The 22,147-nt window shown below is 36.3% G+C and overlaps 1 pseudogene; it reads left to right on the top strand.

Annotated features, from left to right (window-relative positions):
- The first annotated feature begins 11,984 nt into the window (after positions 1–11,984).
- Positions 11,985–13,371, top strand: LOC100600560 (annotated as a pseudogene).
- The last annotated feature ends 8,776 nt before the right edge of the window (positions 13,372–22,147 follow it).

Genomic DNA, 22,147 nt, shown 5'->3' with positions numbered 1-22,147 from the left:
TTCTCACATGCTGTTTCCAAAACAAAAAGTCAAAATTTAAAAAGTGGTTGACATTCCCAATATAGATAGATTCCGAGTTTATCAGACGTGTCTCAAAAGATTAATCAGTGATTGCCTCATCTAATATGTCCACGAGGCCACAGTATTTTATTTATTTTTATTTTTTAAGGCATTTTCTTCATAATTCTTCTACTGTATAAAGAATTCTCCAAAAATAAAATAGAAGAGGGAAAAAGAAACCTCATTAAAATACAGGAAAGTAATTGTTTCAGTGATTCTCAATACGCATTAAATAAAACTTGGCAGTTGAGCTTCGAAGAAGACAGGTGTTGAAAATATGCAACTTAGGCCGGGCATGGCTGCCCAGACCTGTAATACCAGAAATTTGGGAGGCCGAGGCAGGTGGATCCCCTGAGGTCAGGAATTTGAGACCAGCCTGGCTAACATGGTGAAACCCCTTCTCTACGAAAAATACAAAAAGAAATTAGCCAGGCATGGTGGCAGGCACTTGTAATCCCAGCTACTCGAGAGGCTGAGGCAGGAGAATTGCTTGAACCCGGGAGGTGGAGGTTGCAGTGAGCCAAGATCGCGCCATTGCACTGGGGGACCCCAAGAGCGAGACTCCGTCTCAAGAACAAAACAAAACAAAAACAAACAAACAAAAAGAAAATATGTGACTTCATTAAGCCAGAGATCAAATTAATTCTTATAAAGGCAGTCCATTGAGGTGGCTAGGAAAGACACGAAAGCAGGTGTTCAGTATTGAAAAAAAGAAATTTATGACTTAGGCACAATTCTGTAAGTACAGTAGTTTTAAAATAACACATTATGAAATGTACAGTATGTATTTTCAGGTTTTGTCCATCCATGTATCAAGATGCTGGCATAATTATATTGATCCCAAACATCAAACTACTTTAGAAAAATGAATTATTTAGGTGATGTCCTTTGATTTACTTGTACTGATGAAAATAGACTTCATCTCAGTTTTTTTCCATCATGTCTCGGAATTACAATAATTTTATCTTTAAAGATAAGCAATCTTTACACTCTGAAATAATGGATGGACACCCAGGACATATGGTAGTTTGCCTCATACTTCTTTCAGAAAATGAGTAAAATTACCAAAAATTGTCCTGTTACATAAAACTTAGACTTATGTTGAAAAAGACAATATTTTCTCCTTCATAAACTCAGCAGCAGAGGGATATCATAGAATCTTCAATAAAGTCATAAAGATTTACTTCTATAAGCATCGTCTCTTTTGAAAATGGCAAAGTAAAAATGCAACCAAAAACAATATTAATGTCAATGAATAGAGATATTGAATGGAACTGGGCAAATAAAATTACATAACCTAAACTGACAACTTCCACAGGCCCTGGGGAATGGCTGTTCAAAATACACTGCCTACTTGCTTTTCCCCTTTCTTTTCTGTTGACTAAGTTGGCAGTAAACACACAACCTTCTCTGTCTCACAGAGCCACACCATCTAGCCCCATTTCAGGAGAGGTGGGTGGAATACTGGGGAGGGAGGCCCTTGGGAAAATGCCTTGCGTTTTTACTCTTTCTTCTTCCCTTTCTCCTTGAAATTCATAATCTGTGGACAGTCAGTACTACTCAGATGTTTGTGTGTGGTTCTGTGGATAGATACAATAGACAGATGAGATTAATAGAAGATGGATAGATGGATAATAGAAAATATACATTAATGATAGATATAAAATATAGCTAATTGATGATAAATGATAAATGGATGTATGATAGAAGATAGATGAGAGATAGATGATGGATGAATTGAAAGATAACAGAAATGCTATTTAAATCATAGATATGAAATTAGATAATTGAGGAAGCCAATAGATATAGCTAGATGATGAATGGATGGATAAATAAATGACAGAAAATATATTTAAGTGATAGCTATGAATACAGATTGTTGATAATCGATAATTGATAAGTAGATAAACAGGATAGCTAGGTAGTTGAGAAAGATAATAGAAAAGATATATGAATAATATACATAAAATTTAAAATATTGATAAATATATAATGATAGATAAATGATGGATGGATGGAAGGTTAGATAATAGAAAACATACTTAAGTGATACCTATGAAATATAGATTATTGATGATAGATCCTATTTGATAGATGAGATAGATGATGGATGATGGATGGATAGGAGATAAAAAGGTAGATAAATAATAGACTTAAGAGACAGACCAGTACAATAGGTGATATTCACATCTATATCTCTCTTTCTATGCAAACAAACATGCACATACACACTACATGTGTATACACCTATCTATACACAAATAATTTTTTTCTCTCTTTTTTTTTTTTTTTTTGAGACGGCATCCCACTCACTCTATTGCCCATGCTGTACTGCAGTGGCACGATCTTGGCTCACTGCAACCTCTACCTCCTGGGTTCAAGCGATTCTCCTGCGTCAGCCTCCTGAGTAGCTGGGATTACTGGTGCGCACTGCCATGCCCGGCTAATTTTTTTGTATTTTTAGCAGAGACGGGGTTTCACTATGTTGGCCAAGCTGGTCTCCAACTCCTGGCTTCAAATGATCCACCTGCCTTGGCCTCCCAAACTGCTGGAATTACTGGAATGAGCCACTGCGCCTGGCCAATGTTTTTCTTATAAACTTGGATCAAAAATTGTACGCATTTATAATATTTTCAGATCCCATTTCACTACTTGCTGTAAGGTTCTAGCATTGAATGTCTACCTATTTACTTAAAGATGTTTTCCCTTGCATCATTGCTGTCTTTAAACCTTTCGAGCCTTGCAATGCCGAATGCAGGAATAAAGTGGCCTGGTCTCAGTGTTTGTGCCGGTGTTTGGATGGACCTGCCTGATGCACTATGAAGAGGCATTGCCTCTCACCCGGTTTCCAAGAAGGTAGGGACTACTACAGTCACTACAAATAGGAAGGGAAAAAATAGGACTGTTCTGACAGATTCCTAGGGAAGCCAGCATATCATCACTCAGGTTCAATGAAAGATAAAAATCTTTGTCTTCTTACAGGAAACATACAATCTCAGAATTTATGTATGTTTTTCCTGTTTGCATTTATTATTCCTTTTGATTTATAATGTGTCACTTTTGTTTCATATTTGCCTTTCTCGGTTTTAAGTTTTACTGTAAGATTAATTAAATAATTACTCCTTCTCATTACATAATCTATTTGCCCATTCTCTTTTTTATCTTTCACCTCTTTATACATCTATGAAATTCCCATTTATTCTATTCTTTTTTTTTTTTTTTTTTGAGACAGAGTCTCGCTCTGTTGCCCAGGCTAGAGTGCAGTGGCATGATCCAGGCTCACTGCAACCTCTGCCTCCTGGGTTCAAACGATTCTCCTGCCTCAGCCTCCCGAGTAGCTGGGATTACAGGCACGTGCCACCACACCCAGCTAATTTTTGTATTTTCAGTAGAGACGGGGTTTCTCTATGTTGGCCAGGCTGGTTTCAAACTCCTGACCACAAGTGATCCTCTGGCCTCGGCCTCCCAAAGTGCTGGGATTACAGGCAGGAGCCACCACGCCCAGCCTGTTCTATTCTTTTATGTTCATCTTTAACGCTTAATTTTTTATAAGATGTATTTTTTATCACTGCTTTTGAAATTCTTATCTTCCCCTAGATTCAATCACTTTTAGGCAAATCTTTTGTCAGGGTACACCGTCAAGAGATTGAATCAGTGGGGATGACTGAGGTGGTAGATTTTCAGAGAAGTTGGCTGTAGTAGGTGTTTTCTTCACCTTCTAAAAAAACATTGAATCCTAGCCATTGAACAGAATTCTAGCCATTGACCGTTCATTGTTGATTTTTATTTATGAACTTGAATCACATTCTCTCACTGTCTCCACTGATTTTCATTATGACTCTAATGTTTAATAACCTCATATGTGTTCTATGATAAGTATGATGCCACTATGATATTCTTGGTCTGGTAGTCATCTTTTTATTTCTGTATGAACCTTCTTAGAGTACATAATTTTTTTGTGGCATTCAGAAATGTGAACTTGATATGTCAAAGAGTGAGAATCATTTTTCTTCCATCTTTAATTTTATTGGTGTAAATGAGTCCTTAGCAATTCCTTTTAATTCTGAAACATTCTCGTGGAAATAACTTTGCATCCATACTTGCCTTGGTAAAATCATACATTCTATGAAGGAGAAGACAGTTCATTGCCAATATTTTAATACATTGATATGAGGTCTGCATGTGTAAGTCGTCTATTCTACATGTCCCCCCTCATGATGGCTTATCTCCACTTATTAATGTCAAATGAACCATCTAGACAAGGTAGTTTTGAGGGAATAGGATGATTTTGTTCCTACCGAAGAGAGCTGCCTGCATTTCTGTCTGCAGTAAGTTGTACTGTCACTGTGGTGGTAACTAAGTGATTCGATTTTACGCTTTTACAGTGGGTCAAACAGATGTTTACTACTCTTAAAAATACTTCAATCCCTATTCATTATTTAACAGTCACGTTAGCTAAATCTTCAACTACTTGATATGCATTCAAATATAAAATCATAATGCATGCGATTATGCAAAGAATATATGAAATTTTAAAATTTAATCCTAAAATCAACCTGGTAGTTGTATTTATTTGATGATTAAAGAAATTGAGACCCAGCGATTTCACGTTTACTAAGTACAAACATTTCAGGAGTGATGTGTAATTAAGAACTGAACAATGTATTATATGGTTTTTTATTAGGTTAATTATGTCATAAGTTTAATGTTTCAGGGGTTTTTGTTGCTGTGTTAACTCTTTATACCATGAAAAATTGCTTGGAATACTCTGGTTTCTCTTCAGATCACATAAATCTTTTGCCTTTTAAAATTGCTTGAGATTGAAAACAAGAACAGGTTTTGAACCATTTAAACTTCTGACATAAGGAAACAAATTGCTCTTGTGATTACTGAAATTAATCAGAATCAACAAAATATATGAGCAAAAAAGATATTTACATATATAAGTAGACATACATGTACTATTTATATTTATATATGCATACCATGCTTCTTACAACTGTGAATCAAAGCTTCATTTACAATTTCTCATTCTGAGGGAAGCTAGGGATCAAAAAACTACACATTAGGTACAATGTACATTCCTTGGGTGCACTAAAATCTCAGACTTCACCACCATATAATTCATCCATGTAACCAAAAACCACTTGTACCCCCAAAAGCTATTAAAATTTAGAAAAAATAGGAAATAAAAATAAAATGTAAAAATAAATTTTGCCTTCACTCTACCCACAATCAAAAATTAATTTCAGTAATTACATTAATCTGCACATTGCCATCTTTACAGGGATGATGAATTATGTAGAACTCAGTTAATTCTGTCCGTTAGTGTTAGCTTTTTTAAATATTGTTTTCTCTGCATCCCAATGGCCCTCTCATCAGTTTTATTTTTAATTGACTTTTAAGTGAACTAGCATGTTTTATTTGAGACCAGTGGTGGATCATAAGAATAACATTACTTACCAGAATCTTTGGCATAAGCACATGGGCCATATCTGTGAACAGAAAAATATAGTGGGTTTCAAAGAGCAGAATATTTTCCTGAGCTTGTAAAGGCCTATTTTGGTCTCCAAATAAAGGTGTTTCATAGAGCAATGTATCAACCTTTTTTTTTGTCTTCTGGTTGACATGCATAAGTGGGTCAATATCGACTATTAGGAACCTATTTATAAACATTCAGTCACGGGGTATTGTGTGAAGTAGCAGTGGCATGAGGTATTGAGTGGCATGGGCATTGAGTGCAGTGGCTCAATCGCGGTTCACTGCAGCCTCGATTTCCCAGGCTCAAGTGATCCTCCTGCAGCAGCCTCCCAAGTAGCTGGAACCACAGGTGTGTACCACCATACCTGACTAATTATCATTATTATTATGTATCACTATATTGTCCAGGCTGGTCTTGTACGCCTGGCCTTAAGCAATCCTCTTGCCTCAGCCTCCCAAGGTACCGAGATTACAGGCATGAGCCACCACATCCTGCGAAAAAATGCTTTTAATTCAACTCAATTCAATAAGATCATATAGAGTCTATACTCTGTGCCTAAAATGTCCCCCACCACTAAAAGATAAACCACTTCTGTGTAATACAAAAAGATAGAAAGATGGATAGATAAGGTACATAGATAGGTATGGGTAGGTATGTTAATGGGGAAGATAGATGATACGTAGGAATAGATGATAGATATAAATAGATGACAGGTAGATAAATTGATGATAGATAATAGATCATGATGATGGATAATAGATACAGATACACGGTAGATAAATATAGATATAGACCATAGATAAATAGATATTGCCTGTGTAACAATTAAAACAGCACATACTAAATTTTCAAAATATAATTACTAAATTAATGACAAACAAAAGCAACAATACATAATTGTTTCAATAGAAACTCTCATAAGTAAAGTTTAGCAGAATATTGATCAACTGCCTACCCACATACTCTGTCTCTAGGCAAGTAATAAAAAGGGTTCTTCAGAGTATAATTAACGTGAACCAAACTGCACTGCTAAATGTTTTACTTAAAAAGAAATTATTTTACCAAATATATTATGAATTCAATAATGACAAAAACCATAATTTTGTTTCCAATTTAATTAAAAAATACATCAAGAATCAGAGAAACTCAAAGTGAGGGGAAACGTTGGAAATAATTTATTTTAACACTGATACTTAGATAGCAATTATTTTTAACTTTGGTCCCAGCTATGACGGGTTCATTGTTAAGAGTTTACAATGCTGAGTTGAGATGCATGAATCTGTCAAACTCAAGTTCCCTTGAAAAGAATGTAGTGGACTGATTTACTCCAGGCCTGTCTTGCTCATCAACATAGAAGTGAAATTACAGATACGCGTTTAAAAAACGATTGCATAAAATACAATATTCATTCATCATGACCACTTGAAGTTCATTTCAGTAGCATACAATATTTTTCTTAGTGCTGGAATATTTTTTAAAATATAATTCACCCTTATTAATATATAAACCATCATCTCAACAGATTCACTTATCAATAGATACCAACAAATCCATAAAATATTACAAATTTTCATGCACAGAACTCTCAGAAAACTGGAATTCAAAGGTGCTTTCTTAACAAGGGACAGGCCACTAAGAAAACCTACAGCAAATAATGTTTGTTACATTTAAGATCAGGAAACACAATCATGCCTTTTGTCAGAGCCTCTCTTCTGTATTTTACTGGATAGAAAAGGAAAGAAATAAGAGTTTTGTGAATTGAAAAGGAGGAAAATGTCATTATTTATCAATCATATGATAATACATAGAAAAGAATCCAGACAAATATACTGATAATTGGTCAAATCAATATGAGTATTTAATAGTGCTGTTGGATACAATATCAAATTTAAAAATCAATTTCCTTTCCTTCAATAGTAATATCATTTAGAAAATGTAGATTAGCATATAATTTATAAAGGCAACAAACAAATTTACTTGACAAAATATAACTAGACTCAATAAATAATGATGTCAATTCTCTCCTAATTAACCTACTAATTGAATGAAATTTAAATAAAATTGCCAAAAGGAGGTTTTGTAGAAATCGATAAGCTAATTAAAAAATTTATATAGACAGACAATTGCCTGACATATGCCAAGAAAACGTTTCTGGAAATGCTGAAGGTGGGAGACGTGTTCCATGAGATTTCATGCCTTATTACTAAATCTTAGAAGAGCAAAATATTGATGCTAGGATAGGTCTACCTATCACCAAAAACAAAGAGTGAACCCAAACAGATATTTATGGATACATAATTTATTCATTCATTCATGAATGAAGAAAGGTAAACCTTTTGGTAAAGCATCTTTGTGCAAATGATAAACTTTAAATAAATAATTAAATTTAAAAAATTACAGGTTTGCTTAGAGCTTGAAGCCAAATATTAGAACTTTAAAACTTAAGAGCACCAAAAACATCAAAAATTTCAAAGTGTTTGAAAATATCTTTATGACACTGGATGATTAAGTATATCAAAAACTGGCCCAGGCGCAATGGCTCACACCTATAATCCCAACACTTTGGGAGGCTGAGGCAGGCAGATCACCTGAGGCCAGGAATTCGAGACTAGCCTGGCCAACATGTCAAAACCCCGTCTCCACTAAAAATGCAAAAATTAGCCAGGTCTGGTGGCATGCGCCTGTAATCCCAGCTACTCAGGAGGCTGAGGCAGGAGAATCACTTCAACCTGGGAGGTAGAGGTTGCAGTGAGCCAAGATCAGGCCACTGAACTGCAGCCTGTGACACAGAGTGAGACTCTGTCTTAAAAAAAAAAAAATTATATATATATATATATATGAAAAACTATAACCAAAAATGTAAAGTTTGATTTATTCAACTACATTAAAGTTAAAAATCCTGTCCATCCAATGTTAAAGTAGACTGACAGGTGAGGCATCCAATTTGGAGAATATATTTTCAATATATTTTACCAGCAAATATATCAATAACATACACACGAACACACATACATATACTACAGTATAAATATTGGGAATATTTTAAACAGGTGGTTTAGAGAAAAATTATCATTTAGGTCTTATACAAATATGAAATCTTTAAAGTTCATTCATAAAAAATAAACATAAGTTTCATTAACGATGAGGCATCATTTCTTACCCATATCGCTGGCCGAAACACTGAGCGATGTTGAGGCGTGGATGGATGTGAACCTTCTCTCATATCTGCTTGGTTTATAAATTCTCACCATGCTTTCAGAATAGTTTGCTGTCACTTTACAATGTCTATTCTAAAAATGAACAATGAGTGAAGAATCCTACTTGAATGCATATGTCATATATACTCAGGAACTCCTTAGACCATGAAACACCTATAGGCATGTTTCTAACACCTTCTTTTGAAGGAGCTGGAAAATATAATATGCATCATGACCAATTGAAGTTCATTTCAGGAATGTACAATAGTTTTCTTAGTGCTTGAGTATTTTTAAAATATAATTCGCCCCTATTAATATACAAACAATCATCTCAATATATTCACTTTTCTATAGATGCCAAAAAATCAATGAAATATTACAAATTTTCCCACACAGAACTCTCAGAAAACTGAAATTCAAAGGAGCTTAGAATCCTGAAAAAACTCAGAACATACACATGCTTATCAAAAAGAGAATGGATAATCATTTGTGTTAAATCAATTACACAGAAATACTATACTGCAAGGAAGATCCCTAGGCTTCATGAATACGAATCAATATGGGTGAATCTCTGAAAAATATCATGTTCAAGGAAAGAACCCAAGGAAGACACTACAAACAGTATGATTCTTTTACATAACATTCAAAATCAAGCAAAACTTAAGAATGTATTCTCTAACAATAGAGTAGTGCTAGAAAACGTAGCATGACATCAGTATAGTTGTCTCCTTTCATGAGTAAGGAAAGCATTGGTTGAAAACAGAAATCGAGTAGCATTCATTTACTTTTCCATTCCCTAACTCAGGGCCTCCTTCACAGGTGTATGACCCCAAGCAATTGCAAAGGGTCCTGGGGTCAGAAGTGCCCCATGCTAGGTTTAGAGGTCTGCTACTGCTGTCTTGAAATTCTGAAAGAGTTAATCTTTGCATTTTTGTTTTGTACCTGGAGTGCAATGGACGAAGAGGCATGCATGCACGTGGTCAGAGGAGATATGCACCGTATGCAGTTCTGCCACTGTTCTTTGCTACCCAATAGTGTACAACGCTCATGAAACCCCTTGAGCACAGAATTCTGCTGGACGGGCAATAGGGGGAATTTGGTGAGATTCGCAGCATGCACAAAGGGAGGCTGTTACTTCTACGACAAAGTGAGTGCTCTTGCAGCCCAGAGAGGCCGTGCTTTGTGTCCAAGTTAGAACTTGCTTCAAATATAGAAAAGTGGCAATGACATTCTAAAAAAAAATCCAAGAACAAACAAAAACTCTTATCGTATCTCCTATTCTTCTTGACACGTCGGGCAACCACTTATGCTGAAAATGATGCCATAGAAGGGGTGGGATGAGAGGACAACCTGTGGCTCCTCTTCATTGCATGACTTCCTTGTTCATCAGTGAGCTGAAGGTACAGTGTTGCTAGAGTATGTCCATATCAAGAAGTGAAATAAAATGAGCTGAGTTCATTTTGTGTAGCACACTTCCCGTGTTGTGGTAAGAATGCAGTAGATACTTATGCATGTGCTACAAAATAACAGCTTGTGTAATTTCAGTGATTCTGAATACATGTTAACTGCTCAGATATTGGAGTTCAAAATTGGCATTGCACAATATAAAGATAAAAATGGAAAACTATGCCAGTGACTAAATATTTTAATTTTTCCTTACTTAGAAAGACATCAAAAAGAAATTTATTTTTTAAAGACATGACAAGTTGAGAAAGAGTAGAAGAAAAGGGGAAAAACAGCTTTATATTTTAGTACTGTTAACAGTGCTATGAAATTGGCCAACTTTTTCTGGAAAGAGTCAAATAGTAAATATTTTCAGCTCTATGAGTTATATAAACTCTGTTGCAGTAACTCAACTCTGCCATTGTGGCAAAAAAGCAGGCACACACAATACATAAATGAATGGGTATGGCTGTTTTCCGATAAAACTTTATTTATAAAAACAAGTGGTGAGCGGGATTTGGCCCATGGACCATAGTTAGTCTCTGGATGTGCTGAGGTAAGAAGTCCACTATAAGACTTCTTAGCAATTCAAACAACATGAGGGGAAAATCTCCTACAGTCTTATGATTTTTTTTTATTTAACATTTCTGAGTTTCAGGCTAACTGGGTATTTGCATGATGCTGAACAGTAATTGTAGGTATCATATTTATGGCAATATTTTCAGTGTTTGGGAGTCACAGATGAAGGGATTGACTCAGGTAGTTCCAATATGGATCATTTAGTCTGTCTTCATGCTGCTCTTTGGGCAAAGTATAGGAAAAATACCAGCAGTCCAGTGATACAGAATTTCTGTTTCTAGTAGCTATGGGGTTATAACTTTCTGAGAATTGTTTCTCTTAAAAAAAGACTTGAGAAAGTCACTCATAGCTATGGCCAGTGGCATAAATGTTTCATGCCCTCCAGCTTCAGAATCTAGACACTTTGTGCTTCTGTCATTTTAGTTCTATAGAAATAGTGCAGTGTGATAGGAACACTGCATACAGAGATTGAGATTCAGGATAGTAAATCTCTATGCCTAGTGTAGTTTTGGTTTTGCTAAGAGGAAGAGTAAAACATATGGGTGTGTAAAACTCACCAGTGACAGCATCAACTGTTTTTTTTTTTTCTTTAGGAATTCAGACCTCATTAAAGGGTCAATGAAGAAATGATGTTTTGATTTCCCAACAGGATTACCCAACATTTCTCTGACAGTACCTGCCAGTTACTTCTTTCCTAAAGATTTCTGGTGCCCAGAGAAAGTCTCTAGTTTAGCCAGAATTTCTCTGTAATATCGTTGGTGTTGCCCCATGGGTTTTAGCTAAGCAGTATCCATCTTGTGCAAGAGAGGTTTGTCAGGGCAACTTCCTGAACAATAAGCTGAGATGATCATGGGGGAAGGGGATTAATGAAGGACTGTTACAGAAATAAAGAAAAAATCTGCAGTAGAGCAACAGCTCCAACCCTTGCTGGAAAGTTTCAATCAGACACCGACATTTCCAAAGTGCCCATAAATCAACTTTTAATATACTGTGGATGCATAGAGGAGGCTGTCCATATGCTTCTTTTTTTGAGGTTTTAGGCATTATTTTTTTCAGTGCGAAGATGCTGTAACCTTAATAAGTTCAATAGAACAGAAATATACATAAGTACTGCTAACAAAATGACTAGGCCGATTTTGAAATGTAGACTTCAAATGTAAAATCACGGGTTCTGAGCCTTGCTCAGAGTAGGAGTCTGCGCGGACATCAGCTAAGATTCCAGAATGACTACCATCTTGACTTACACTTTTAAAAATCTTCTCACTGCATCAAAATGGGCCCTCAGATTTTCCATAAGACCTCTGAGCTATTCCTCCCAGCTGCGAGCTGCCCAGCCATCCAAACCAAAACGAAGAAGACATGAGCCAAACCCAACATAAGGAATGTTGTGGTGGTGGATGGTGTTCGCACTCCATTTTTGCTGTCAGGCACTTCATATAAAGACCTGATACCACATGATTTGGCTAGAGCAACACTTACGGGTTTGTTGCGTCAGCCCAGTGTCCCCCAGGAAGTAGTTGATTATATCATCTTTGGCACAGTTATTCAGGAAGTGAAAACAAGCAATGTGGCTACAGAGGCTGCGCTTGGAGCTGCCTTCTCTGACAACACTCCTGCTCACACTGTCACCATGGCTTGTATCTCTGCCAACCAAGCCATGACCACAGGTGTTGGTTTGATTGCTTCTGGCCAGTGCGATGTGATCATGGCAGGTGGTGTTGAGTTGATGTCCCATGTCCCTATTCGTCAGTCAAGGAAAAAGAGAAAACTGATGCTTGATCCAAGGCCAAATTTGTGGGCCAGTGACTGTCTTCAGTCTCTAAATTCCATTTGAATTTCCTAGCACCTGAGCTCCCTCCGGTTTCTGAGTTCTCCACCAGTGAGACCACGGGCCGCTCTGCAGACCAACTGGCTGTTTCTCGACTGGAACAGGATGAATACGCACTGCGCTCTCCCAGTCTGGCCAAGAAGGCACAGGATGAAGGACTCCTTTCTGATGTCGTACCCTTCAAAGTACCAGGAAAAGATACAGTTACCAAACATAATGGCATCCAGCCTTCCTCACTGGAGCAGATGGCTAAACGAAAACCTGCATTCATCAAGCCGTACGGCACAGTGACAGCTGCAAATTCTTCTTTCTTGACTGATGGCGCATCTGCAATGTTGATTATGGCAGGGGAAAAGGCTCTGGCCATGAGGGATTTTATGTACGTGTCTCACAATCTAAAAGATCCACTATTACTCAGACCAACATATGCGACTCCAAAAGTTCTAGAAAAGGCAGGATTAACCATGAGTGATATTGATGCTTTGGAATTTCACAAAGCTTTCTCAGGTAACATTTTAGCAAATTTTAAAGCCATGGATTCTGACTGGTTTGCACAAAATTACATGGGTAGAAAAACCAAGGTTAGATTGCTTCCTTTGGAGAAGTTTAATAACTGGGGTGGATCTATGTCCCTGGGACACCCATTTGGAGCTACTGGCTGCAGGTTGGTCGTGGCAGCTACCAACAGATTACAGAAGGAAGGAGGCCAGTATGGCTTAGCGGCTGCCTGTGCAGCTGGAGGGCAGGGCCATGCTATGATAGTGGAAGCTTACCCAAAATAATAGATCCAGAAGAAATGACCAGTGGTTTCTGTGCAACATTCACACTAGGCAATGGCATTTCAATGCATTCCTAAATGACATTTATAGTTCCTAGCTCTTGTTAGGAAAACGATTCTTGTGGCCTTCTGTTAAATGCTTTGCACTTAAGCCTTGCCAGTGTTCTGAGCTTTTCAATAATCACAGTTTACTGCTCTTTCAGGGATTTCTAAGCCACCAGAATCTCACACAGACATGTGTAGGTGGTTGTTTTTGTTCTCTCTTGTCACTAAAGATTAAATGAGTGCTTGCAATTGGGAAAGAAGTCAGCTGAGATTTGGAAATAATCTTGGTAATATTTGCAAATTATACTTGTTTCTGTGTCCTAAAGATAATTGTTCTCTATAAAATACAAACAAAGTTCCCTAAATTAACTTCATTATGGAAAAATAATTCAGAATCTAAACATCACTGACAACTTATAAAAAATGTTTAGATACGTAAATATCATGGTGGTCAACCTTAATAAAGTGGGGAAATATTGGGAAAAAATGTAAAAACACACATATCTATGTTAAAGTTATGTACATATATAAATTTATATATGTTTATATATAGATTTGTATATATAAAGTTTAAATATATTATGCATATTTACATATACTTATATACACTTTTATATAGTATGCAAATGAATATCCACCTCCATATTTAAATTACATCTTTAGGCTGGGCATGGCAACTCATGCCTGTAAATCTCAGCACTTTGGGAGGCCGAGGCGGACGGATTGCTGGAACTCAGGAGTTCGAGACCAGCCGGCACAATGTGGCAAAACCCCAACACTACCAAAAATACAAAAATTATCCAGGCATGGAAGCTTGTGGTCCCAGCTCCTCGAGACAGAGGCTGAGGTGGAGAATTGCTTAAGCCCCAGAGGTCTAGGGGCAGTGCACTAGCAAGACCCTGTCTCAAATAAATAAATAAAATAAAATATCTTACATCTTTATATATGTACCTGGTTTTGTTTAGTAAAATTATGGTATATATGTATATAATAATATATACAGTATACTTATATATCACTGCATTAGTCCATTTTCACACTGCTATAGAAAGATACCTGAGACTGGGTACTTTATAAAGGAAAGAGGTTTAATGACTCAAAGTTCCGCATGGCTGGGGAGGCCTCAAGAAACTTACAATCATGGCAGAAGGCTAAGGGGAAACAAGGCACGTCTTCTCACGGCAGCGGGAGGGAGAGAGAGCAAGGAAGTGCCACACTTTTAAACCATCAGATCTCATGAGAACTCACTCACTATCACGAGAACAGCAATGGGGAAATCCGCCCCTAGGATCCAATCATTTCTCACCAGGCCCCTCCCTGGACACATGGGGATTACAATTCCAGATGAGATTTGGGTGAGGACACAGAGCCAAACCCTATCAATCATATATAATTACATTTATTTATATATAAACTTGTATACATGTACAATACATATTTATATATACACTTGTATATACGTACACATACATTTATATATTTACATAAAAACTTGTATACATATAAATTGATATACAGATGGTCTTTGACTTAAGATGGTCCCATTTACAATTTCTGGACTTCACGGTGGTGTGAGAACAATATGCATGCAGTAGAAAGTGCTGTTTTCCTCTCTTACCAGGCTGGACAGCAGCAGGGAGCCAGCTCCCACTCGTCCCTGCAATCACAAGGTTCACAGCTGACACTCTACAGTGTTCTGTGTTGCCAGAGGAGTTTGCTTCACGATAGGCTATGTAAGTGCTCTGAGCATGTTTAAGGGAGGCTGGGCTAAGCTATGATGTTTGGTAGGTTAGGCATATTCAATGCATTTTCAAATTACGATATTTTCAAGTTGCTATGGGTTTATTGGGTTATAACCCCATCATAAGTGAAGGAGCATTTGTACATAAACTTGTATTGATGTGTATATATATATATATATATGTATATGGTACATATCTATAACTTGGATCTGTGCATATTTTATATGTTTGTGAACATTTATATATACATTTTTATATCAATACATACATTTATATAAACATTTAACATATACAGTTGACCCTTGAACAACACAGAGGTAACAAACAACTCGCCGTCCCACTCCCACATGTAGTTGAAAATCCATGTATAACTTTGACTCCCCCAAAACTTAACTATTAATAGCCTACAGTTGACTGGAAGCCTTACCAATAACGTGAACGGTCAATTAACACACATTTTGTACATTATATGTATTATATACGGTATTCTTACAATAAAGTAAGCTATAGAAAAGAAAACGTCATTAAGAAAATCCTAAGGAAGAGAAAATATACTTATTATTCACAATGTGGAAGTGGATCATCCTAAAGGCCTTCATCCCCATCATCTTCACGTTGAGTGGGCCGAAGAAGAGGAGGGGGAGGGGTTGGTCTTGCTTTCTCAAAGGTGGCAGAGCTGGGAAAAAAAAACAAATATAAATGACTCACACAGTTCAAACCCATGTTGTTGAAGAGTCAACTGTGTATGCATATACACACACATACATACACATTTATATTTAAATTATATCTTTATATATATACCTAATTGTGTTTGGTAAAATTAATTTTGTTACACTCTTAAATTTTTTTGTTATTTGCATTTCTTCTCTATGTTTCAACATTTCAAGCCACAAAAAATAGACACAATATTCGGACTGAATGATTATAGTATGGGCATCCAGGTAGTTCTGCTTAGTTTCTAAACCACCAGCTACACAGACACATCTTATAGAACTGCTGTCTAAAAAGGAGATACACTAGATTATTTTTATGTCATTAATTGATACACAACACAGGCATTTGTCCCCAAGGGCTTCCTCTGTCATGGGATGTTTACTCAATTTATGTGAACAAATTCCAATTTGCAGGGGAGTGCCCTAGAAGCCAAACAGAATGCAATGAATTTTAAATGTCGTTTGCTTGATGTTCTTAATTTGGAAAATATTTAAAAGATGTGCACTGTTACAGTAATTAGTGTGTGTGTGTGTATATATATGTGTGTGTATACATGTGTGTCTGTGTGTGTATATAAAATAAATGTCATATACACTTACATATAAATTTATATATTCATTTGCATTAGTGCTTTTTGTTACATAAAATGATTATTGGAAAAGTTGAAGTTTACCAAGTGAAGTTTGTTGAATGCAACAAACCACCACCACCTTGGCAGCTATAGGGAGGTGATTGTCATCAAACAAACCTCAACTTTACCAAAAAATCATTTTATTTAATAAAAAGAACTAATGTAAATTTCATCTTTTAAAAATTCTAGGTTAGGGAGGCATCTCTGATCTCTATTTTGTTCAAGGGTCAACTGTATATGTTAAATGTTTATTAAAATGTATAATATCGATGTAAAAAATGTATATAAATGTATATGATATCTTTTATTTATATATACACATATATACACACATACTGATTACTATAATAGTGCACATGTACATATTGATATTAAATGTATATATAATTGTATATAAATGTTATGACATTTGTTTTATTTATATATATACACACATATATACAACATGCTAATTTACTGTAACAGTGCACGTGTATATATTGATATAAAATGTATAAACGTATATAAATGCATATGACATTTGTTTTACATATACACACACACACATATATACACACACATAAACACACACATATTGACTACTGTAACAGTGCACATCTTTTAGATATTTTCTTCCAAATTAAGAATATCAAGCACACTATATTTATAATTCACTCTATTCTATTCGCCTTCTAGGGCACTCCATTGCAAATTGAAACCGATTCACAAAAACTTACGAGAGAGAACGCCATTGAGGACAAATGCCCAAGTTGTGTATCAATTAATTATATTCTCACTATGTCTTCCAAAGTACATTTTTATATTGTCACTAAAAATACATGTATCTCTAAACAATACCTAGTGAATATTTTTAAAATTTACATTAGAAGTACATTATTGTATAATCTTTTTGTAAATTATTTTATTATCCTTTTAGTTATGCATAGGTTGAGCCAATTTGTGTAACTGTAATATAGCTGGTATGCATACACTAGGAGTTATTAATACTTAATTACTCCCTTTTTGCTTGATCAGTTCCACTTTTCCTCTTTTACAAACAATATGGCAAGAAACAAAGTTATCAATGCTTCTTTGTGTATATATGTGAGCTATTCTTTGGGAGTACTTTTTTAGTGCTCTTTATAAATATTAAACTTATTTGCCTTCAACAGAACTCTAATTGCCCTAATTCATAAAATGAAAATCTAAAGCCTAGTTACTAAATTGCTCAAATCACACAGCTAGCAAGAAAAAAAGCTGAGATCAAACCCATCTTGTCTGTCCCCAAAACCCTAGTAATTAAACGTGTCCTGCCTTCTCAAAGGTATTGTTGAGTAACATATGCGATTGGAGGCTTTCCATTTCACTAGACAATACCAAAAGGCTTTTCCAAAATTGGGTACAGATTCCCTTTTGCTACAATTCCCCAACAATGAATACAGCAGACATTTGAATTTTTGCTAAGCTAATGGCTGTGAAATTCCATTTCTTTGTTTTAATTTTTCATGGCTTTGATTTTTGGTGGAATGGAATTTAACGGCCTATGCTTAGTGATCTTTCAGATTTTCCCCATTAAGGGGAATTAGGCTTGCTTTGTTTTGTTTGTTTGTTTCAAGACCAAGGGACTGGAGTTCCCATCATCCACCTTAATTTAGTATTTGGGTGTGTTTGTTTGTTTGTTTCAGACAGAGTCTCACTCTGTCACCCAGGCTGGAGTGTAGTGACACGATCTCGGCTCACTGCAACCTCCACCTCCCGGGTTCAAGCAATTCTCCTGCCTCAGCCTCCTGAGTAGCTGGAATTACAGGCACCCGCCACCATGCCCAGCTAATTTTTGTATTTTTAGTAGAGACGGTGTTTCACAGTGTTGGCCAGGATGGTCTCAAACTCCTAACCTCAAATCATCCACCCATCTCGGCCTCCCAAAGTGCTGGGATTACAGGCGTGAGCCACTGCACCTGGCCTAATATTTGGTTTTATTTTAACTGAATGATTGAGTCAAAATGAAATTTGATAATGATACATATTTACTTTTATTTTCTAATTAAATGTGGCTATTTCACCAGGCACTCAGCTTGATTCCCAGAAGAAATGGGAAAGCTTTGTGGAAATATGAGAACAAGGCAGTGACAATCTCATTTTGCTTTGCTGAATGCTGACACAAGATAGATAGTACCTACTTTTAAATTTAATTTCCCTCATACATGTCAGTAGAAAATGTTTCTTATGCTTGAAAAGTTCCTTGCCAGAATATGTCATTTGTGAAGGTGCAAACCTTCTTATAAAATCTGCAGCTCAGCATCATACTTGCATAATCATGTCACCCCAGGAAAAGCTTTAAAGCTGTGAGAAATGCTATTTTACTTACCAACTACAGAACTTGAATGGCATGAAGTGAAACCATTTATATGTACACAGACACACACACACACACACACGTATAAAACTCCTACTCCTTTTATTTTTAATTTAATTAATTAATTTATTTATTTATTTTGAGACAGAGTATCACTCTGTTGTCCAGGCTGGAGTGCAGTGGCACGATCTCCACTCACTGAAGCCTCTGCCTCCCGGGTTCAACTGATTCTTGTGCTTCAGCCTCCAGAGTAGCTGGGATTACAGGCATGTGCCACATGCCCGGCTAATTTTTGTATTTTTAGTAGATATGGGGTTTTGTCATGTTGGCCAGGCTGGTGCCGAACTCCTGGCCTCAAGTGAACTGCCTGCCTCAGCCTCCCAAAGTGCTGGGATTACAAGCGTGAGCCACCTTGCCCAGCTTCCACTCCTTTTAAAACACTGCATTTACCCATTTGGTACCTTAGATGTAAATGCTATCAAGGACTGTTCATTTTCAAGCAGTCCTAGACAGTCCTATATAGCATTTATATTATCTATAATATAAATATAATGTTTATATTTATAATATATAACTGTTATAATGATATTTATAATATATTATGTAAATATTATTTTATATATTATATAAATATATTTATATTTTATATTATAGAGAATATGAATATTATATTTATATTCTCTATTATAGAGAACATATATTATCTATAATATTTATATTATAGATAATATAATTACAGTCCAAGTAACTGGGAATACAGGGGTAAACTACCATGCCTGGTTAATTAAAAATTACTATTATTATTTATATCTATAAATAGATAATATAAATATAATAAATATAAAAATAGATCTACATTTATAGATAATAATATTAATATTATATTCATATTTATATTATCTATATTTATAGATAATATAGATACACACACATCAAGAATTAAGAAAAGGATTATTTTAGGAATGTACTAATACTATAAAAATAATAGTCTTGCAAATAATTGCTCATATATCTGGAACCTTATCTAATCTTCTTAGCTTTCATTTGAAAGCTGTGTTTGTCTGTGTCCTCTGTGCGTGTGTTTTCCTGTTCTATTTTTGTGTACAGATCACCTCTCTCTCAGTCTGCTTTGCTTTGCTATAAAGAAATACCTGAGCCTAGGTAATTTATCAATTTATAAAGCCTGGTGTTTACCTGACTCACGATTTTTCAGGCAGTATAAGAAGCCTTTTCTTCTTGTAAATACCTCCAGAAGCTTCCAGTAATGGCAAATGTGAAAGGGGAAATGGAGGGTCACATGCGAGGGAGGAAAAGACAGAGGAAGAGGGGTGCCATGCTCAGATGAACTATACAGTAGGAACTCACTCATTCCCAGGGGCACCAAGCCGTTCATGAGGTATCCACCCCCATGACCAAAACACCTCCCCCAGGGCCCCATCTGCAACATGGGGATCAAATTTCAATATGAGTTTTGGAGGGTTAAATATCCAAACTATATCAACCCCTAACTTAGGGTTGTAGAACAGCAATCGTTTTATTATGCTAACGATTCTGTGCTTTAGGGACACTGAAAGGGTTCGTTGCATATGGCTGTCTTTGCCCATGATGTTTGGAATCTACAAAGGTAGGGAGGTCAATCTGTGGCTGGGGAATAGAATGAAGTGAAGGTTTCATGACTCCTATGTCTGCGGATGGATGCTGGCTCAGTAACGGCTCTCAGATGGAATGTATGAGGCACCTGCAGGAAGATGCTTGGGCTTCATTTACAATCCAGCCTCAGAATGTACACAGTGTCACTTCCTTTGGTTTCACAACCTTGCTCAGATTCCAGAGGAGAGAGTGTCTTTTTTTTTTTTTTTTTTTTTTTTTTTTGAGACAGGGTCTTGCTCTGTCTCCTAGACTGGAGTGCAGTGGTTTGATCATGGCTCACTGCAGCCTCAACCTACTGTACTGAAGTGATCCTCCCCCTTCAGCCTTCCGAGGAACTGGGACTACAGGGATGAACTACCATGCCTGGGTAATTTGAAATTGTTATTATTATTATGTAGAAACAAGTTCTCACTATGTTGTCTAGGCCGGTCTCCAACTCCTGGCCTCAACAATCCTCCTGCCCTGGCCTCCCAAAGTGCTATTATCACAGGCCTGAGCCACCACACCAGCCGGGAGCATCTTTTGTCTGAAAAGAACCTTAAAGCTTTAAAGTCGCTCTATATGAAGGGCCTGTGGATTGGGAGAAATTCTCTGAACATCTCTGATAAATACAATTGATCACAGGGAATATGTTTATGACGTTTTGAAAAATGACTTTCTTTGAGACATGCATGTGATTCTAACATTGTGATTTCCTTCAGCTAAACCCGCAAATTGTTCTGTTCAGAAAAAAAGTACATAATGATAGATAATCTGTAACACTATAAAATAGTGGTAATTTTTCCTATTATGATGTCAAAATTTCTTCAAGTAAAGGATAGTCTTATAGAAACAGTGCCCTATCATTTATTCTGTATTATTATGTGTCCCTTGGTTGAAATTTACAAGGAAGAAATTTCTCCAGTATAATCACATGCTTGTCTTAGCAGACTATTGCAAACCTTTGTTTCAAACTGAGAAATCAATCTTAACAAAATAATATGAAATAAGCACGAAATGTTAAAGCCGGAAAAAAAAGGCCAATGGCTTTTTCATAATGAAAAATAAGAAAAAAGTTAAGCAATGAATACTTTTTTTCATTTGTTTTTGAGACAGGGTCTCGATCTGTGGCCCGGGCTGGAGCACAAGTGGCGTGATCACGGTTCACTGCAGCCTTGACCTCCGGGGATCAAGCAGTCCTCATGCCTCAGCCCCCCAAGTAGCTAGAGCTACAGGCACATGCCACCAAACCTAGCTAATTTTTTAAAATAAATTGTTCGTAGAGATGAGGTGTCACTATGTTGCCTAGGCTGATCTCAAACTCCTGGCCTCAAGCGATCCTCCCACCTTCGTCTTCCAAATAGCTGGGATTACAGGTGTGAGCCATTATCCTTGGCCAGCACTAATTTTAATATTATCACCATGTTTCCTCTCTGTAGGAAACGTTTGCCTAACCCAGAAACAGCATCAACATTTCTTTAAAAAAAAAAAAAAGTCAATCTATACTCTCTTCAATATGGGCAGAAATACACAAATGGTCTAGACAAAGAGCTCACTTATTAATGAATATCCTATTATTGGAAAGAACAAACATTGAGCTAACATGGAAAAGAATCCCATTGGGTTTCGAAGTTAGATGGTATTTAAGGAAATGATTAACCACATTATACATAGGGGAAGC

Source organism: Nomascus leucogenys, chromosome X (assembly GCF_006542625.1).
Source record: "Nomascus leucogenys isolate Asia chromosome X, Asia_NLE_v1, whole genome shotgun sequence".
In the NCBI taxonomy this organism is placed as follows: Eukaryota; Metazoa; Chordata; class Mammalia; order Primates; family Hylobatidae; genus Nomascus; species Nomascus leucogenys.
This window is presented reverse-complemented; position numbering and strand designations above follow the sequence as displayed.